The sequence below is a fragment of the Jaculus jaculus genome, chromosome 10, assembly GCF_020740685.1.
Source record: "Jaculus jaculus isolate mJacJac1 chromosome 10, mJacJac1.mat.Y.cur, whole genome shotgun sequence".
Classification (NCBI taxonomy): Eukaryota; Metazoa; Chordata; class Mammalia; order Rodentia; family Dipodidae; genus Jaculus; species Jaculus jaculus.
In genome coordinates this window covers 114,165,664-114,184,537 of record NC_059111.1, presented here as the reverse complement: position 1 = coordinate 114,184,537, position 18,874 = coordinate 114,165,664, and the positions used below count along the sequence as shown (strand labels likewise).

The window sequence follows — 18,874 nt, the reverse complement described above, 5'->3', positions numbered from 1 at the left end:
CTGCCTCGTGCCGTGAGCGGTGATGCGGAGCAGAGGCCGGCTTCACGGTTTGGGCCTCAGGTAAGTTTGCAGCACAGACTGGGGCTGAGCCCGGCCCAAGACCCTCACGCGCAAGCGGCCCGCAGTCAAGCCGGGGTTCTTGTGCAGGGATATTCTTGAGGTTCTGTCTGTGTGTCCCCCAGAGTCCCCACCCACATCTGCCCTGGGGCTCTCAACCCAGAGGGACAGATGATGGAAAACCAAGCAAGGACACAGACACACGTCGGCTTCCAGAACAAGGACTCAGCGGTCAAGCGAGGCAACGGAGGGAAGAGGGAAGGATCAGCTCCTGGGAGATGATGGTCATTTTGGAGAGTGGCCAGGAAAGTCTCTTCCCAACAATCAACATTTGGAGGCTGAGGAGGCCAAGGAGCGGGACACGTCCAGCAAAGCTGTTCCCAAACACAGAAGTCATCACACACGGGCAGTGGTAGAAGTGTGAACTGAGGTCGTGGCTCCCACGATTACAGATCCTTGATGCTCAAGCCTGCCCACCAGAGCTCAGATCCTCAGCACCCACAAGACTGCACGTGGTGCCCTGTGTGTCTGTAATGCCAGGGCACCTAGAGCAGTGGCAGGTTGGTTCGAGAGAATCCTGGTGCTCACGGGCCAGCTAGCCTGACATTCTTCAAGGCAAACAAGAGAAATCCTGTCTCAAACAAGGGCCAGGGGTTGTCCTCTGACCACTAAACACGCACTGTGACAAGCGCTTCCACACATGCACGCAAAACAAGATGGTGGGATTCTGCAGGTGACCCCAAGTGCATGTGGTGGAGAGGAGGGTGGGAGAATGCTATGAGGTGATACCCAATAGACGTAAGCTCCAAGGGCCACTGAGCAGGAGCAGGGCATCATCTGGCCGACATGCTGGAAAACTTCACTTCAGTTCTATATAGACAGACTCTGCAACTTTAAGGGGAAGTCACCGAGACCAGCTATGTGGAAGGTGGGGGAGCTGGGACCAGGCCGGGCACTAGATGTGAATGTGGCTGAGGAAGGGGAGATGGAGGAGGAGGGGAAGGGAATAAGACAGGAAGAGAGAGAAGAGCTATCTGGTCGTTTGAAGTTCAGAACTTGCTAACAGATTGGGTGTGGTATGTGCAAGAAAATGGAAACTGAGGTTAGCTTAAGTCTCACTCCTCCCTCAGAAGCTGCCAGAAGCCAAGCCACTACTGTGGACCACTGAGGTAAGAGTGTGCCCCCACCCCAACAAGGTGTCAAAGTCTGAACAGACTGCTCGTATCACTGAAGGACCAGCACTGGGCGTTAAGGAGGTAATCAGGTCAGTGAGGCGGTTAGCATGGGCCACATCCAATATGGCCGGTGACCTGATAAGAAGCATAAATTTGGACACACAATACGGCACCAGGAGTGTCCTTCAGGGTGATGACCACGTGAGGACACAGAAAGCACCCTCTACTAGCCAAGGGCTGAGGGATCCAGTGCCCCACGGACCTTGATCTTGGACTGCATCCTCCAGGGCTGTGGAGAAACAGACTTCTGACATGTAAACCATCCAATCTGTGGCCCATGTATAGTGACCCTAGCAAAGGAGCACAAGTGGATTTGACACCGAGAGGGAGAAACAAGAGCTCTGTTTGAAATGTCCCTGAAACAGTTGGGAAGACTGTACGCCAGGCTGACATGAAACCTGCCAGAGGCACCCTGGGAACAAGGTGCTGTCTGCACAGGGGGAAGCGGCTTTCCTTACTTGCGACTCAGCACCTTCAGTGAGTGGCGCAGCCACTTCTCCAGACAGACCTCTGGTTTACCTGTGGGCTTCACCCACTGAGCTTGGCTATCAGTCAGTGCTGCATAGAGAAACAGTGGCTTATGAAAGCTGCTGTTTGACTAAGTATCCAGTGTGGGGAAAATCTCTTCTTAGTGTAGTCTGAGGCTCCGCTCACTGATTTGGAGGGATATAGCCTGGATTAACCACATTACTGATATGGTGATACTTTCAGATCTGTAAAAGCCTCAGTTCTCCAGCTAAAAGGTGGCTCAGCAGGAAAAGTGTTTCTGACACAAGCACAAGGTGGCCTGAGACCCTCTGAATTCAGACTTCCCAACACTCACATGAACGGCTGCACATGAACATAAGCATCTGTAAACCCCAGGCCTGTGGGGGAAACAGAGACTGGAGAATCACTGGGGCTCAAGACAATAGCAGGCTTCAGAATCAGTGAATGAAAACTCCACCTCAGGAAAACACGTGGATGAGTGATAGAGGGAAGAGGGAAGATAAACAGCATTCTCCTCTGGTCTGCACCCACTATACCATATCTGCCACAGAGAGAGAGAGAGGGAGAGAGAGAGAGAGAGAGAGAGAGAGAGAGGGAGGGAGGGAGGGAGAGAGAGAGAAATCTGTTCTCAATGGGAAAGGGTCAGCTAGGAAAGAAGGTTGTTTAAGAATAATCCTGACACTAATAACCAGCAGCATGAAAAGACCACCTCTCTTCTTTCTCGAAGGCACAGGACAGAAGAGACTGGGAGGACAGAGGGGCAGGGATTCCGCAGAAACTGCGACGCGCAAGGCATGATGTCCTGAAAGGCACAAAGGACCGCCCAGGAGCAAACTGGGATGTTTGTTCTTCCCAGAGCGAATTCTTCACCTTTCAGAACAAGATTAGAAAGGTGATTAGAACAGATTAGGTTCTGTTTATGCATGAGCGATTTTTAATTCTGTAGCTGTTTAGGGGGCTTGATGATCAGTGCCTAAACAGCAGGTGTGAGATCAGCCTCCCACAAGCTTGCAGTGCTAGCATATTGGATGGAAATAGACACTGAGACGTGAGACCCACAACATGTCCACCAAGAGGTTTGCATGAAAAGCAGGTGCATCATTCATTCCTGCCTGCACACCTTTAAGCTGTCGGTGTTGCTTCCTTTTCCTTTCCCTGTTTCTTCTTTTTTTTTTTTAAATTTATTTATTTGAGAGTGACAGACACAGAGAGAAGGACAGATAGAGGGAGAGAGAGAGAATGGGCGCGCCAGGGCTTCCAGCCTCTGCAAACGAACTCCAGACGCGTGCGCCCCCTTGTGCATCTGGCTAACGTGGGACCTGGGGAACTGTGCCTCGAACCGGGGTCCTTAGGCTTCACAGGCAAGCGCTTAACCGCTAAGCCGTCTCTCCAGCCCATCCCTGTTCCTTCTTTTTCTTCTTTGCAGGGAGGGAGAATGGAAGAGGGCAAGCACCCTCACCCTGGGTCCTATACTTAGCCCCACACGCCGATGTTGCCATTTGTTTCTACAATGCCTCTCAGCTTGCATTTGACTCGACCAAGCCCTGTGGTGTACTTTAACTGTAGATTTTTGTATGGAAGTGGTACACTTTAAAGCAAACAACATGCATAGCTATGTATGGTTCCCCATGTCCCTGCTCTTTGATTCAGAACTCTAAGGATATGTTGTATCACAAAGTAGCCTCTCCAAGGAGCATGCATGCGCATTTTATTTACATACACTTACCTGGAGTTCAAGTATCTCATTATGCATGATGCATTTACTAATGAAAGACCCTAGGATGTCCAAACCAAAATATGACAGGTGCAAAACTCACAGCAAAGTTTCAGACTCCGACATACTCTATGGGGAGACAAAGAAGCACATACAACTGCTTCTGTCCCCCTGGAGATGAGAACATCAGCTTTAGTCACAAAAACATGTGCATGTAATACTTGTTTACCATTAAGCATATGTTCCTTAGGACAAGTAATCTATTTCTCTCAGCCTCTTGAAAGTTGGGAAATAATAACATCTGTCTGGCAGAGTTATTGTGAAGTTTGAACTTATATTTGTGAAAAGTTTAGGCTAGTATTTGGTATAGAGTGAGAAGGTAGCTGTGATGAAGATGATGATGGTAATACAATGACAGTGATAGCAATAGTGGTGATGTTCTCAGTGGTGAAGACGGTGATGGTGACGGTGACAGTGGTGTTAGCACTGACTGTGTTGATGGTGGTGGCAATGTATGATAATGATAAAATGATAATGATGGTGATGATGTCATGATGGTAGTGATGATGGTAATGATGACGGTACAGACTATTGCAAGGAAGGAGATGACAGACATGAGAGTGATTATGATGATGATGGTGATGATTATGATAGTGGTGAGGAGGATGGGGCTGATGATTATGAAGGAAGTGGTGATGGAGATGGTGATTAGAGGGAGAATGGACATGGTGATGGAGATGGTGGTTAGGGTGAGGATGGACATGGTGATGGAGATGGTGGTTAGTGTGAGGATGGACATGGTGATCAAGATATTGGTTAGAGTGAGGATGGATATGGTGATGGAGATGGTGGTCAGGGTGAGGATGGACATGGTGATGGAGATGTTGGTTAAGGTGAGGATGGATATGGTGATGGAGTTGGTGGTTTGGATGAGGATGGACATGGTGATGGTGATGGTGGTTAGGATGAGGTTGAGCATGGTGATGGTAGTTAGGGTGACAATGGACATTGTGATGGAAATGGTGGTTAGGATGAGGATGGAAATGGTGATGGAGATGGTGGTTAGTGTGAGGATGGACATGGTGATGGTGGATAATGTGAGGATGGGCATGGTGATAGAGATGGTGGTTAGGGTGAGTATGGACATGGTTTTTGGAGATGATGGTTAGAATAAGTATGGACATGGTGATGGTTATAGTGGTTAGGATGATGGTGATAATGTGTCTACAGATGAGGATAAGAGTGATGGTAATGATAATGATGGGAGAGTCAATAGGGTGAAGATGGCAATGATGACGTAGGAAAGATTATGGTGGGTGACAGTATTTATGACAACTTGAACAAAGTCTCTTAGACATGAAAAGTGGCATTACCTTCTCAGTTAACTGGCAAAAAGTCTTCACATGACACATCACAACTTGGTTTGTGCCATTTGATTCCTTGGTATACCATCTGATAAGAAACATAAGTTGGATTAGAGCATTTTATTGGGAGTGGGAGAGATGGATTAGTAGCAAAGGCACTTGCCTGCAAAGTCCAAGGACCCAAGTTTGTCCACCCAGGACCCATGCGAGCCAGATTACAAGGTGGCACATGTATCTGGAGTTAGTTTTCAGTGTCTGAAGGCCCTGGAATGCTTAATCTCTCTCTGTCTCTCTCTCTTTCTCTAATAAATTAATTAAATTAGAATAGTTTATTGAAATGTATCATGTAATTTTACTCACAAAAGTCAAGGTTTTGAGGTATAGTTGTGGACAATTATGTTGTAACTTTTAGTTAGTTTATTCAAACATGATATTAACCATCATTGTACCATAAATAAACAACAAATAAAGTGTAAGTAATAAGAGAGGCAACATGCTTATATATGTCATGTTCATACATACACACATAAAATGACTTTCTGCTCTTGTCCACATAAATAAGGAGGCTAATACAAAGGAAACATCCAATAAGCAAGTGAGAAGAATGATGATTCCCATGGCTATTATTTGGACATGTTTAAACTCTAGGCCAATCACAAAACCCTTCATTTTATGCTTCTTTTTCTGATTAGCTTTTGCTCACTTTTCTTCAAATTAAAGGAGGAAGATTAAATTTAGCATGTTGAGAGGGATGTAGTCAGGCTCTCACTCTGTTAGTGTTCAGCGTTTACTATGGTATGTGGCCATCTGTGTACTTAATCATGTTGTTATCAAGTCCAAAAACAAATGTTGCCATCTAATTTTGCAACATGGGTAAGGATTATCAATCTGATTGTAGCAGGTTTCCATGCATGAGAAAATTCTTGCATTAATTTGGAACATTTGGATTTGACTATTTATGAACTGATTTCATCGGGAAACAATTTTGAATGCACAGGAGGAAAAGAAAAAAAAAAAACTACTTATCTGAAGACAACCAGAGCAGAGTCTATGCTGGATGCAGGTAACAATGCCGCAGCAGTACCATATCCAGAGCAGTCCAGGGTGTGGGGATCCGTCATCTCCAGTTGGCTGGGGACATGAAATGAAGCGGCCCACACAGGACTGCTGGAGCACAGATGAGATATCTGGATGGCTGGAATGGGAGATCTGTTTGCATCCAGCAGCTCAGGGTGGCTTTCCCTGAGAGGAGACACTAAGCCCCAGCCTTCAAAGGCAAGGCTTGCTCTGAGCCCAGAGGAGAGACAGGACCGGAGTGCTTCTGAAGAGTGGGTGGTGGCTTTTTCTCTGGGTAAATGAGACCATAAGTGTCTGCACTCCAGGAGTCCCTGCTGGGGAACTGCATTCCAGGACAGACTCTTATCCTAATTCCAAGGCCAAGGTGTTCAATCCCATAGCCCAAGGAAAGCCAACTTTAGTACCCATAGAAGGTCTGATCTTGTGAGGGTCAACTTGTCTTTCATTGAAAAACTTTCTGTCCAAAATGAAAAGGGGGCTGTTAAATTATGTAAAAAACAATGACATCCTGGAGCAATGATAGCTGTGATCAAATCCACTGCACATGGGCTGCTGTTTATCTGGAAGAATCTGGGCCCACAGCTGTCTGTGTTATTCTACATGAGAATCCTGTGCATGTTCATTATTCAGGGGGAGGGAGTTCAAACTTATAAGCTCAAGGAGTCATCTCTGGGAAGGGGCTTGTATCCACAGAGTATGTTTCTTTCTTTTTTTTAATTTTTAAAATTTTATTAACATTTTCCATGATTATAAAAAAATATCCCATGGTAATTCCCTCCCTCCCCCCGACACTTTCCCCTTTGAAATGCCATTCTCCATCATATTACCTCCCCATCACAATCACTGTACTTACATATATACAATATAAACCTATTAAGTCCCCTCCTCCCTTCCTTTCTCTTCCCTTTATGTCTCCTTTTTAACTTACTGGCCTCTTCTACTAAGTATTTTCCTTCTCACGCAGAAGCCCAATCCACAGAGTCTGTTTCTATGGCATCTGAGGATTCTGTGATACCTCATCTAAGCGTCAGTCAGATCACACAGGTGGTTTGAGAGTTGCTTCTTCCTCAGGTGGAAAAACTGGGAGAAGACGAAACCAAGAGTTCATGTGTTGGTACAAGCAATTGAGTTGCTGTAAGTAGGGAACCCTGTTGACAGCAGGTGTGGGCAGGGAGAGAGCCAAGGAGACTCATCCTGTCAGGCTGGGGAACTACCTTTACCACAGCAGCCAGTGTTGGGTCAGAAAGGCTGAGAAGATCTTGCCATGGATGGGAGACCCTCAGCATGTGTCCAGTGACAAAAGGGCCTTAATCTTGTCCTTGAAGATGCAATTGTCTGTTGGCAAGGAGAGCATCGGCTCAGGGGGCCGCATGAGCCTCCTAAAACAGAGCCTTTGTGTCCATCACTTTCTCACTGCTGTGTCAAAATGCCTGACAAGAGTAGTAACTTAAGGAAGGAAAGGTTTAATTTGGCCCATAGTTTGAAGTTGCACTCCATCACGGGGGGAAGGTATGGTGGGAGGAGAATGAGCCAGCTGGTCACCTGTGTCTACAGTCCAAACACAGAGTAAAGAACGATAGAAGGATGCTGATATTCGGTCCCCTCTCTTATTTTTATCTAGGACCCCAGCCCATGAAATTGTGCTACCTACAGTTGGAGTTGATCTCCCCACGTCAATGAACTTAATCCAGAAACTCCTTCAGAGGCGTGCCCACGTGCCTGTTTCTGTAGTGATCCTAAATTCTGGCAAATTGGCAAGATTAGCTGCTGCACATGCCCTTCCCTACACTGGTGTGAGTGTCACTGAGAAAGCCAAAAATCAAGGCTGACCTGGGGAGTCAGGATGCTACTTACATGCAGGGAGAGAAAAGTCTTCCTGATAATGTTGATCTAAGAGTGAATTCAGAGTCCCTGAAGGAAAGGAAATAAAGGAGGGAAGAGAGTAGGCTTCTGTTGCCCCTCAAGTGTCTGTAGCTCCAGGGTTTCCCGCCTGAGAGAAGACAGACTCACGATAACAATGCTTGGATCTAGTCTAGCCAAAACTAAGTTAAGCAGCCAGTATGTGGTTTTGAAGTAAAAGTCCTCAAAACTCCCCCGTTTCCTGGAACAATTTGTTTCTGTCCCTCGTGGTTAGATGGTGGTGTAAATTGACTACGAAAGGTCCCCCACCGGCTCATGTCTTTGAACACGTGGTCCCCAGCTGGCATTGCAGATTGGAAACCTGTAGGTGCTGGAACTTTGCTGGAGGAAGTGGGTCACTGAGGGTGGGCCTTTTGGTTTTATAGCCTAGCTCCACTCCCTGCTCTCTCTCTGCTTCCTGACTCTGGATGCAGTGTGACCAGCCTGCCTCTATTCCCTGTGTCGCTGCCTTCCTGGCCAGGACAGGATGTATCTTCTTGAAACTGTAAACAAGAATAAACCCTTCCCTTCCTTATGCGTCAGGCTTTTGATCACAGCAATGAGTAAAGTGACTGAGAGAGAATGGACTTGTACCTGATTTAGTGACTTTCCAGTGCTCACGCAGCACCATGGACCTAGGCTGCATGAGTGATTGTGTCCCCTGTGGAAGCAGGTGTCACACAGTTCTGCCCTACCCTGCACTGTTCTTGGCAGGACAGCCTCCTGATGGGTACTCTTAACAAGATGGAAAAGCCATCAAAGTGTGAAGCATGCCTGCCTAGCGCATTACAGCAGATGATAAGGGCACACCTCTGTCACCTCGTATGGCCTTTTGGGGATGGCCGTGACGTCAGTTTCATGGGCTTTATTAGTGAAATTGAGAATGCCATTAATCCAAAAGGGAAGCGTTCTGCCCACTGCAGGGCAGATAGCACATGAAGATGGCTTCATCAGTGCCGCACTGACCGCCTGAGTGTCCCTTAGAGGTCAGGGTGGGGTACTGGGCCCATATGTTTCACTCGTCCAATTTGGAATGTGCTTTGCAGTATTCAGTGATGTCAAGATGCTGAGGGAAAATCATTTTTTTAAAGCCATAAAGAGAATGAATTGTGTCATTTGCAGCAACTTGGATTAACCTGGAGGACATCATGTTGAGTGAAATTGTTACCCATCAGCTGGTTGTGTCTTGTAGCTCTACTTGGATAGGAGCCATGGGTGGGCAGAGAGAAACTGGTCTGCTGCTGGCAACCCCAGTCAAGTGCCCAAGGCCAAGGAGCTGGATTGGGAAACCCAGGGGCATCCAGCTCCAGACCCTTTGGAAGCCAGGGACTTGTGGGTTTACGCTTTCAGGCTGGTGGCTTGGCGCTCCAGGCCTTCGCCATCAACAGCACTGTTGCTTGAGGCTTTTGTGATCTCAGCTTCTGGTGACAGTGACCGGAGCAGCTACCAGCAGGAAGCAGCAGTAGGTGGAATCTGTCACGATCCTTGAGCTCTTCCAGGCCTCTCATGCCAGGACACTTAGCCTGTAGCAACAAGTGTCATAGCTGTCAGGCTGGAGGTGTCAGGATCCAAGGCCCCAAGGCTTGTCATCTGACACTCTCTCCCAATGACCACTCCCCACAGCATGTTCAACCTCGTGTGTGTGTGGTGTGTGTGTGTGAGAGAGAGAGAGAGAGAGAAAGAGAGAGAGAGAGAGAGAGAGAGAGAGAGAGAGAGAGAGAGAGAGAGAGAGAGATGGCACATGTGGGAATCAGAGGACAACTTCTGGACCAGTCCTCACCTTCCGCCTTGTGTGAGGGAGCATCTCTCACTCACTGCTCTGTTTTTCGGTCTAGCTGACCCATGAGCTTCAGGATGCTCCCGTCGCCACCTCCCATCTTGCCATAGTCACGCTGGGATGACCTGTGCTCGTGCGATAGCATCTGGCTTTATGTGGGCCTGGGCATCTAAGCTCAGGTCCTCACACTTGGGCGGCAAGTACGTCATCTCCCCAGTCCCTCGGCATCACCTTTGTGCAGCCTCACTTCACAGCCTTCTCCTCAGACCCCTGGCACTTCTTCCCAGCCACCGTCTGGACCTGGTCAGCTGCCGCCTCTCCTGCTGCCGCCTTGGTCCTTGTCCTCAGCTCCATCTTGCCAGCTCAGGCGCTCTGCTAATGACGAAGCTGACGGGAACATTTGTATTGGGCCCGATGTTGTAACACCAGGGCAAGCAGCACAGGGCACAGGGTTCCTCCTACCCAGCTCTCCAAAGGAACTCAGCAGCTGCCTTCTTATGTAACCAGAAACCACTCTTTGTGCCAATCAGAGCAGACATGCCTGCAAATGAAGAATGAGTTTGCCCCATCATGGCACAGTCTTTCATGTAAATGAGGAGCTGCACTTGGACCAATCACAGCAGCCGCCGCCTTGAGCATGAAGGCTGCTGTTTGGCTCGGTCATGGGTCTTCTTGCTGGGCCGCTCTTGTGGGTGGGAAAGCATGGAGAGTCAGTTAGACTCACCACGGCTTGTAAGGGCAAAACATCTGACTCGGGCTGTTAGAAACTGTCATGAGTAAGTTCAGAAGCCCGAGTTGTACCTCAGCAGCAAGTAGCTGGGGTAGTTGTATAGTTTCCTCAAGGTGTCCGTGGAGAGTCAAAACAGCCAGTGCTGACAGAAGGGAGGCTGTTTGCCTGACAGTCCTTTTTTGCAAGGCAGCCAGGGCACCAGGACCGAGACCAGTGACTGCCAAGGAGCCGGACCACTCCAGCGCCAGTGCCTCAGTTTATCTGAAGAAAAAAATAACGTGGAAAGAGATGCTTACAAAAGACATTGAGCATTAACAGTGAGGGTGTCCGGAGCATAAATTGTGCTCTAAAGGTGCTCATCTCGCTCCTAGAGCAAGGTGGAGCTTTCTCATTTGTCTCAAAATTAGCTAGGTGCACACCACACACACACACACACACACACACACACACACACACACACACACACAAATTGCTACAAGGGAACACTCAGAGAGGAAGCTGATGTAAGAGTTAGGAGTAGAAAGGTGCTCTCCAGGGGCTCTGACATAGCAGTTCGGAGTAGAAAGATCGTCTCCAGGGGTTCAGCAGAGTTCGGGAAAGAGAGCAAGGTCATTAGAGTGCCAAGTTAGAATTTGTAGAGGAGCATGTCTTAGTGTCTTACTGTAAGGTGGGAGGACTTATTAACAGTATTGCACTGAATGTTTCAAAATAGCTACAGGAAGATTTCACATGTCCTCACCATCAAGAAATGATAAGTGTATGAAGTGGTAGACATGTGTGCAGCACATTATGAATATATAATGTGCTGGTCCAAACATAAACAGAGAAGGAAGACAAATAATTTATCACAAAATATTATATATAATATAGTTTCTCGTGTTCTCTGGGTGGAATATTAAGCACAGAGAATGAAACTGCTTTAGGTACTTATATTGAAAATAATGATAGAGAGCTGGGCGTGGTGGCACACGCCTTTAATCCCAGCACTAGGGAGGCAGAGGTAGGAGGATTGCCATGAGTTCGAGGCCAACTGAGACTACATAGTTAATTCCAGGTCAGCCTGAGCCAGAGTGAGACCCTACCTCAGAAAAAAAGAAAGAAAATGAAGATAGAATGAAGTTATAGTAAATATCCTATTCAGCGTCTGTTAGAACAAACCCAAGTAGGTGGGCAGTGTGGAGATCTTGTGCAACCAAGAGTGTTGAGGGGAAACGTGCATGAGAATTTAAAGGCATTTGAACAGGAGAGTCCAGAGGATCCAGGGACAGTGCTCGGAGTCTGAGGAAGTGTTGAGGGCAAGGACTGGTCCTTAGGCCACCATTGGTCACAGAGAAATAGCCACAGGCTACCTCCAACCCACTCGGCAGAGGTCTCCTCCCCCGCACTGAGTCCTGAAACCCATTCTGCCCTCAGGTGTGGGGAGGGTTCTGCCACACGAAGGTCACAGGACATCCCCTTTCCAAGTCCCGGACTTTGGGCAGCTCACAAGTACTGCAGCAAACTCACCACCTCAGTTTGCTCTCCCCATAGTCTCTTGCCATTTCCCTCACAGGTGCACTCACCTTTCAGAATGTGCCAGAACGTTCCTGCTGTGTGCACAGCCCTCTGTCACAAACACGCGCTGCTGCCCTCCCGCACCCGCCATCGTCCCCAGCATCTTCTCATTTGTACGGGTTTGCGCCCAGTGCAATGGAGCTTCCCAGTAATGTGACTCTACACATCTTTGTCTAGGCTCCTCCCAGACTAGCTGCATGAAATCCAACAATTTATTGTACAGAAGAGCACAGAGAAGGGAGAGCTCCTGAGACAAGGCAAAGAACTTTAGACTGAGGACGAGGATCAGGGAAGATGAGGGCGGGATATGTGGACGGGGGTGGGAGTGAATAACCGAAACCCAGTGTGTCGCAGCTGCCTCCCAGCAAGCCACCCTCCCTCGGCAACAGGATGCAGGCAACGTTCGCCCTTATCACAGTCATAGCTTTAAGTTCATCAGTGAGTTTGACCATATTTGAGGTAGGGCATGTGTGTGCGTGCATGTGTGCACGTGTGTTCATACATATGTGGACATGTAAGTGGAGGCCAGAGGTTAATGTTGTATGTCCTCTGCAGTCACCCTCCTGAGTCTGTCCCCAGTACCCACATAAAATGCCAGAGATGACTGGGCATGCCTGTAGCCCCTGTGCCAAGGAGAGAAGAGACGGAGGATCTCTCGGGCTCCCTAGTCAGCCATTCCAGCTAAAGCATGGAGAGTTCCAGGTTCCCTGGGAGACACTGTCTCAGGGAAGTAAGGCAGAAAAGGGACAGAGGCTCCTGCCTCTGGCCTCACACACTTATTCATGGGGCAAACACATGTGTACTCACACATGTATATACAACACACTTAATGCATGCTTATGCACCATTAAAACAAGAAAAGAAGGCATAAAGGAAGGATGGAGAGAAGGAGAAAGAGAAGGAAGGGAGGAAGGAAGGAAAGAAAGAAGGAAGGAAGGAGGACAGAATCGGGGCGGAGAGTTGAACAATCAAACTTGGTGAGTGTTGCCCCAATGCCTGAATGAAGAGCACTGGTACAATAAAGCCTCCGCTACCCCTTGAGGGGCGGACAGAAGACTAGGCAGCCATGGAAGCACAAGGATTTCCGCCACTCTCAGCCGTTCAACAGCACGTAGCTTCCAGGAATGATGAACCACTGAATGTTCACTACGCCAGTGCTCCCAGAGAAAGACACTGCTATGTTCCCTAAGATCTCTGCCACACCGTTTTTATTAGCAGATCAATAGGCAACCTTTGCAAACACAGGTTTCTGTGTAAAGAGACTTTACTGATTTTTTTTTTTTAATTTTATTTATTTATTTGAGAGTGACAGACACAGAGAGAAAGACAGATAGAGGGAGAGAGAGAGAATGGGCGCGCCAGGGCTTCCAGTCTCTGCAAATGAACTCCAGACGCGTGCGCCCCCTTGTGCATCTGGCTAACGTGGGTCCTGGGGAACCGAGCCTCGAACCGGGGTCCTTAGGCTTCACAGGCAAGCGCTTAACTGCTACGCCATCTCTCCAGCCCTTTACTGATTTTTGCAGTTTATTCGTTAGTGTCGCGCCCACAGCCAACCACACGACAGCTCACGCTGGGAACACCAGATGTTCACATTCCTTGTGCTCACACCAGGGTTTTCCTATGCTGAGGATCCCCAGATCACACTTCAGACAGCTCAGCGGCTGTTTTCTTTCTTCTTTTGTTTTGCAGATGCATTTTAACTTTAATTTTTGTTGACAACATCCCTACACACAGACAGTTAAATGACCATAATCCCCTTCCACATTCTTCTTTTCCCCTCCTAAACCTCTATCCACCAAATCCTTTCTTCTTTCCAACTAGTCTCCCTTTTGATTTGATGCCATCGTTTCATCCTCCTATTACGCAGGTCTTGTGTCGGCAGTGCCAGCCACTGTGAGGTCATAATACTATGGCTATTTTGTGTCTGGAAGACAGGATTGCAAAGCATTCCTCCCCTTCCTGTGGCTTTTCATTCATTTTTTAAATTTACTTTTGTATTGTGTATACAAAGAATTAAGTTTCATTTTCAGAGAAAATTTTTATTTCCTTTCCCCATTGTGTCCCCTCCAACATAGTCTCCTTCCTGCTTTTGTGATCCATGTTCCCTTTTTATCTTTCCCACCTCACCATCTCTTGTCCCCCTCTCTCTCACGGCCTCCTACCTGCAACCATTCCCATACTCAGTCTCATCCCCTTCACCACGTATATAAGCAGCAAGAGCCAGGGCCCACATATGAGAGAGGGCATGAGATTTTTGTCTTTCTGGGCTCCGGTTACGTCACTTAGTTTATTTTTTCCAATTCCACCCATTTTCCTGAAAATTTCATGACTTCATTTTTCTTTACAGCTCCTTTGTGTATTTGAAGTATGGTTCCATTATCCATTCGTCAGTGGATGGACATCCAGATTGATTCCATTTCCTACACGTGACTAGAGCAGTAATGAACAGGGACGAGAAAGTCTCCCGGTGGTAGGATTCAGAGCCCTTTGGGTATATGCCCAGGAGTGGCATAGCGGGGTCATGCAGTAGTTTGATTTTCAGCTTTCTCAGCAGCCTCCACACTGAATTCTGTGCTGTCCAGTTTGCACTCCCATCAGCAGAGAGTAAGAATGCAGGGGCCATTTTCAACAGCGTAATACCACAAAAAGCACAAAATGAGAAAAATGTGGTCCTAATCATACCACGGAAAAGACTCTTGTTTCCAGTGGAGATGACCCAGGAAAGCAGAGTGTCACCTGAATTGTCCTCAGTGAGGACCTAAGAACCAGGGACAAACATTTTCCACCCGGTGCATCTCTGTGAGTGGCGTCAGGACTACCTGCGCATTGGCACCACATTACAAATGCTTTGCAATGAGTCAGCAGACCCTCAGGAGTGGGCTCCGTGAGTCATGAAGACCCTGCATCTGCCAGCAAATGCCCACCACAGAGGGCTCAGGCCAGGGTCACAATCATTCACACTCGAGCAGAAGGCGGCATGAGCCCGGGAAGCTCAGTTTTGTTTTGGTTTAGGAAGTGAAGTTTTGGTTCAGGAAGTGAAGTTTTTAAAGGTAGAGGAGAGACTTGTGTGCTTAGGCAACTAAGGCTGTGCTCTGGTCCAACATATGAGTCTCCGTGCCTGTGCAAGTGGGCACCAGCCTTGCCAGCACACAATGCAGGGGCACTATGCGTCCTCTGACCCAGGCTGAGTGGCTGGGCAGGAGTGTGCAAGGCCAGTGTGATTTTCTCACTGAGCTGTGGCTCAACTGTTGGTAAACACAGGGCAGACCCCAGGAGGCTGAATCCGGCAACCCCTGGAGTCCCTGAAGGAGGCAGATAGGCTCACGTTCCATCTAGATACCCAGAAGGGGAGGCTGAGCAGGTCTGACTAGCGACCTGACCACGCTACATGCATTGAGCGCTCATGACCACAGTGCGCTGACTCGGTGAGAATATCCAACTCAAGGCACTTCACACTTCAAAACGTGCTAAATGGCTTTCCCTTGCTGCTGCAGGATCCGGCACCTTCTTTCTTTCTTTCTTCATTTATTTATTTTTGACTTTCTTATCACTTTGTTTCCACAAGCAGCCTGACAGAAGCCGAGGCAGGAACAAGGGCTGTGGTGGCAGGGGGTGGGGGTGGCACTCTGTTCGCTGTTGCAACCCGGTGTCACCCGGATGTAAGTGGACCGCTGTTACCGTGAATACGGCACACAGCCTATGCCTTGTGTGCAGGTAAGATCCTTTCTGCATAAAGGAACATGACTTCTTAGCAGTCGTTCCCGAACATATCCAAATGTACGTCTTCACTTTCAAAAGCTTTACCTACAAAGTGTTCTGGTTTGACTAATACTGCCTCCGGTAACGTGCCAGGATGTGTTTGAATACATCCATTGCGCTGCTGAATATATTCAGCCATGTTAAATCAGTTTTTATAAGGAAACAATACATATGATGCCTGTGTGTGTGTCATGTGCACCTATGCCATCCGTGTGTATATATGTGTTTCTTGCATACACGTGAGTGAGTAGAGTGCATAAACTACAAGTCAACTGAAGGCAGGTATGGTGAATGTCATGGTGATTTGGGGTAGTGTTCAAAACATGAGTGGTGTGTATGTGTTCATAGAATTCTCTGACCGGTTTTGTGATCCAAGGGAATTTTGGCCCAGTTTGAAGGCGACTTTAACTCCTGGGAAGTGAAGCTGGCATGCCCCCTGAGACAGGAAGGACTGCATGGGCTGTGGCTTGGCACCCCGCTGTGCTGACACGCTGCCTGCATAAAGATTATGCAGCATGCCTGTGATTTGATCTAGCTTTCGGGTCATTTCGTTCTCACTGGACACAGCCTTAGATACGAAGCCACGTCCTGGGACTGCAGAGGGCCGATGCTGGCAGGAAGCTGCCCCCAAGCCCACAGCACACCATGTCTTTCCCCACTGAGATGAGCTTAGTGTGTGGCTATTTTTGAATTATACTGATTACATCCTACCCAGAGCTTAGGACATTACCTAACTCCCGATAAGTGTAGAGTGTAATCATCAAGGCCCCTTTTCAGTGAAAACTTAACATTTAATAACGGTAAGCATTAAACAAGTTTTATCCCTCAGACTGCATTCAGGCAGTGCAGCCTCAAGGACGATTCTGTGAGCCAGGCCTGTCATTTTGTGAGCCTTCCTCCCCCTTGTGCACGGTCTTGTTGTTGTTGCTGGTTTGTTTGCTGTTGTTGTTTTAAATCAGAAAACACTGGGGATATTCCGATTTGTTGCTGGGATGGGGCAGATTATCCAGCACTGAACTTGGTCTCATTGTAGCTATTTATAGATGATGGCTGCAACTGTGACTATTAATAGTTAATTAGCAGCTAATTCCATTTACGTTGGGATTTAATTAACATTCATAGTGAGTGTGTTCATTTCCACTCTGAAAACATATTTTCAGACTAAAACATCATTCCTGGGAAAAACCACGGTATCTGTGTTTTCCTGTCCCTGTTACATCAACGACCCTATCCAGTAGTGCGATGTCGGGGTCGACACTGACTCATGCCGCACCCCATCCTGAGCACCTAACAAGTGTAGGTGGACCCTGACGTCGGTGGCCCAGCATAGGTATCGCCTGATTCACCACTGAGCCCAGACGGCCAGCACTCAGCAGAAACCATCCTCTGGATTGTGCATGTGGAACTTTCCCGAGGAAGCATCACAGGCAGGCTGTCTCTGATGTCGGACACCACGGCAGCCACAGCTCCCAGGCAGCCCCGATCATGAAGACAGGCAGCTCCTGCTCCATAAGCACCGTGCAGCTCACGCCAGGAGATTCCGTGCAGTGCACTGCATGTTTTAGCTAACCATCTTATTAGCTGGTGATGAGTTTATTGGGACAGAGCTCCGTCTGAAATCCAGGGTTGCCCTCACAGACACCCAGAGGTGAGTACAATTTTGCCAACAAGTAATAGAGGCAGATGAAGAAACTTGACTAAAGCTAATGTGAAAAAGGCGTGAGTTGCCCAGGTGCAATATTAAGTTTTTCTGCTTCTTGATAACAAACACATGAGGAAAGAACTTGAGGCCTTGTATACCAGCTCCTTCTTTTCTTATTCCTTCATATTATGGCCTCTCTGTGGGCTCAATCCCAGCATTTTTTTTCTTTTGATTTTTCGAGGTAGGTTCTTGTTCTAGCCCAGGCTGAACTGGAATTCACCATGTAGTCTCAGGCTGACCTTGAACTCAGGGAGATCCTCCTACCTCAGACCTCCTGAGTGCTGAAATTAAATGCATGCGCCACCATGCCAGGCTAACACCAGCACTCTTACGAGCCATATTCCTATTTCTTATCTTCCTTGTTGCCATCGGTGTAAAGACCCAAAGCTAGTGCACAATATAACAGCAACATCTCATTGTAAAGTTCCCTAACCTTTGACGAGATAATTAGAAATCATTTCTACAGACTCACCCACAATGATGGTGCATAATGAGGTGCAAAGACATCTTGGGCTATCATGCTAAGTGGCATCCCCATGCACCTGGTGTCTCAGTGCGTGGGCTCCAGAATCATGCACTGATTTGGCCAGACCTGCTTGCAAGTGGGCCACCCATGTAGATTTGGCCTTGGCACTTATACCCGTGGCTTTTTTTACGTATCTTGTCACTGATTTAGGACTTGGAACCTTTACTGGCATAGCCAATGCCGCCTGGCACGTGGTGAGAAAGCACAAGGCATCCTTGTCCCCACCTGAAGAGTTCCTTGTCAAGCTTAGCATCCAGCCTGGAAGGGCAGTAGAAGTAGGAGGGGCCAGTTAATTAGAGACACTGACAACACTTTATCTCAGTGGCTCCCTTGCTACACCTTAACCCTCCTCAGCTGGCAAATAAGGGGGTCACCCTGCCACACGCACACCCCACTAAACAGACAGTCGTGGGGTGATGTGATGATGTGCTGCAGAGCTGGGGCAGGCTTGGCGTGTCACAAACACTTACGACATGGCCTTCTTTGATCTGCTCACGCGCGTGTGCCACGGTGTGCGTGTGGAGGTCACAGGACCACTTCGCAGCGGGTCTCCCATCTGCCTCACTGGAGCAGGGCTTCCTTCTCGACGTGTCACTGCGGCTGCTCTGTGCTGTGCTTCCCTGATGGCCTCCAGTCCCCACCTCCCATCGCATCTGGCCAGCAACACGCTGGGATTACAGAAGCTTGTGGGGACTCAGGCTTGGGCAACGCGGGCTATATCACTGAGCCAACTGCTCAGCCCAGGATATGACATTTTGTCTTGGCCCCATCTAGGTGTGGCCCCCATAAAGAGGGCAGCACTCCATGGTGGTGGCAGGTAACTGTCCCTCAGTTGTCCAGCCCAACATCACTCTTCCTCGGAGCCCTCCTGCGGCTGTCTGCCACGCGCGCCTCCTTGGTGGTCTGTGTGGGGACTTTCCTAAGTGGCATGTGAGGGTAACAGCTCAGGGGTAGCCACACCTCACGTTGAGTTGCCTCCTCCCATGGGAAG

General features: G+C 48.3%; 1 protein-coding gene across 2 annotated transcripts in view; it reads left to right on the top strand.

Annotated features, from left to right (window-relative positions):
• Nucleotides 1-18,874, top strand: part of Dpp6 (dipeptidyl peptidase like 6) — an 802,942-nt gene that overhangs the window by 301,086 nt on the left and 482,982 nt on the right. The gene's annotated exons all lie outside the window — the stretch shown is intronic.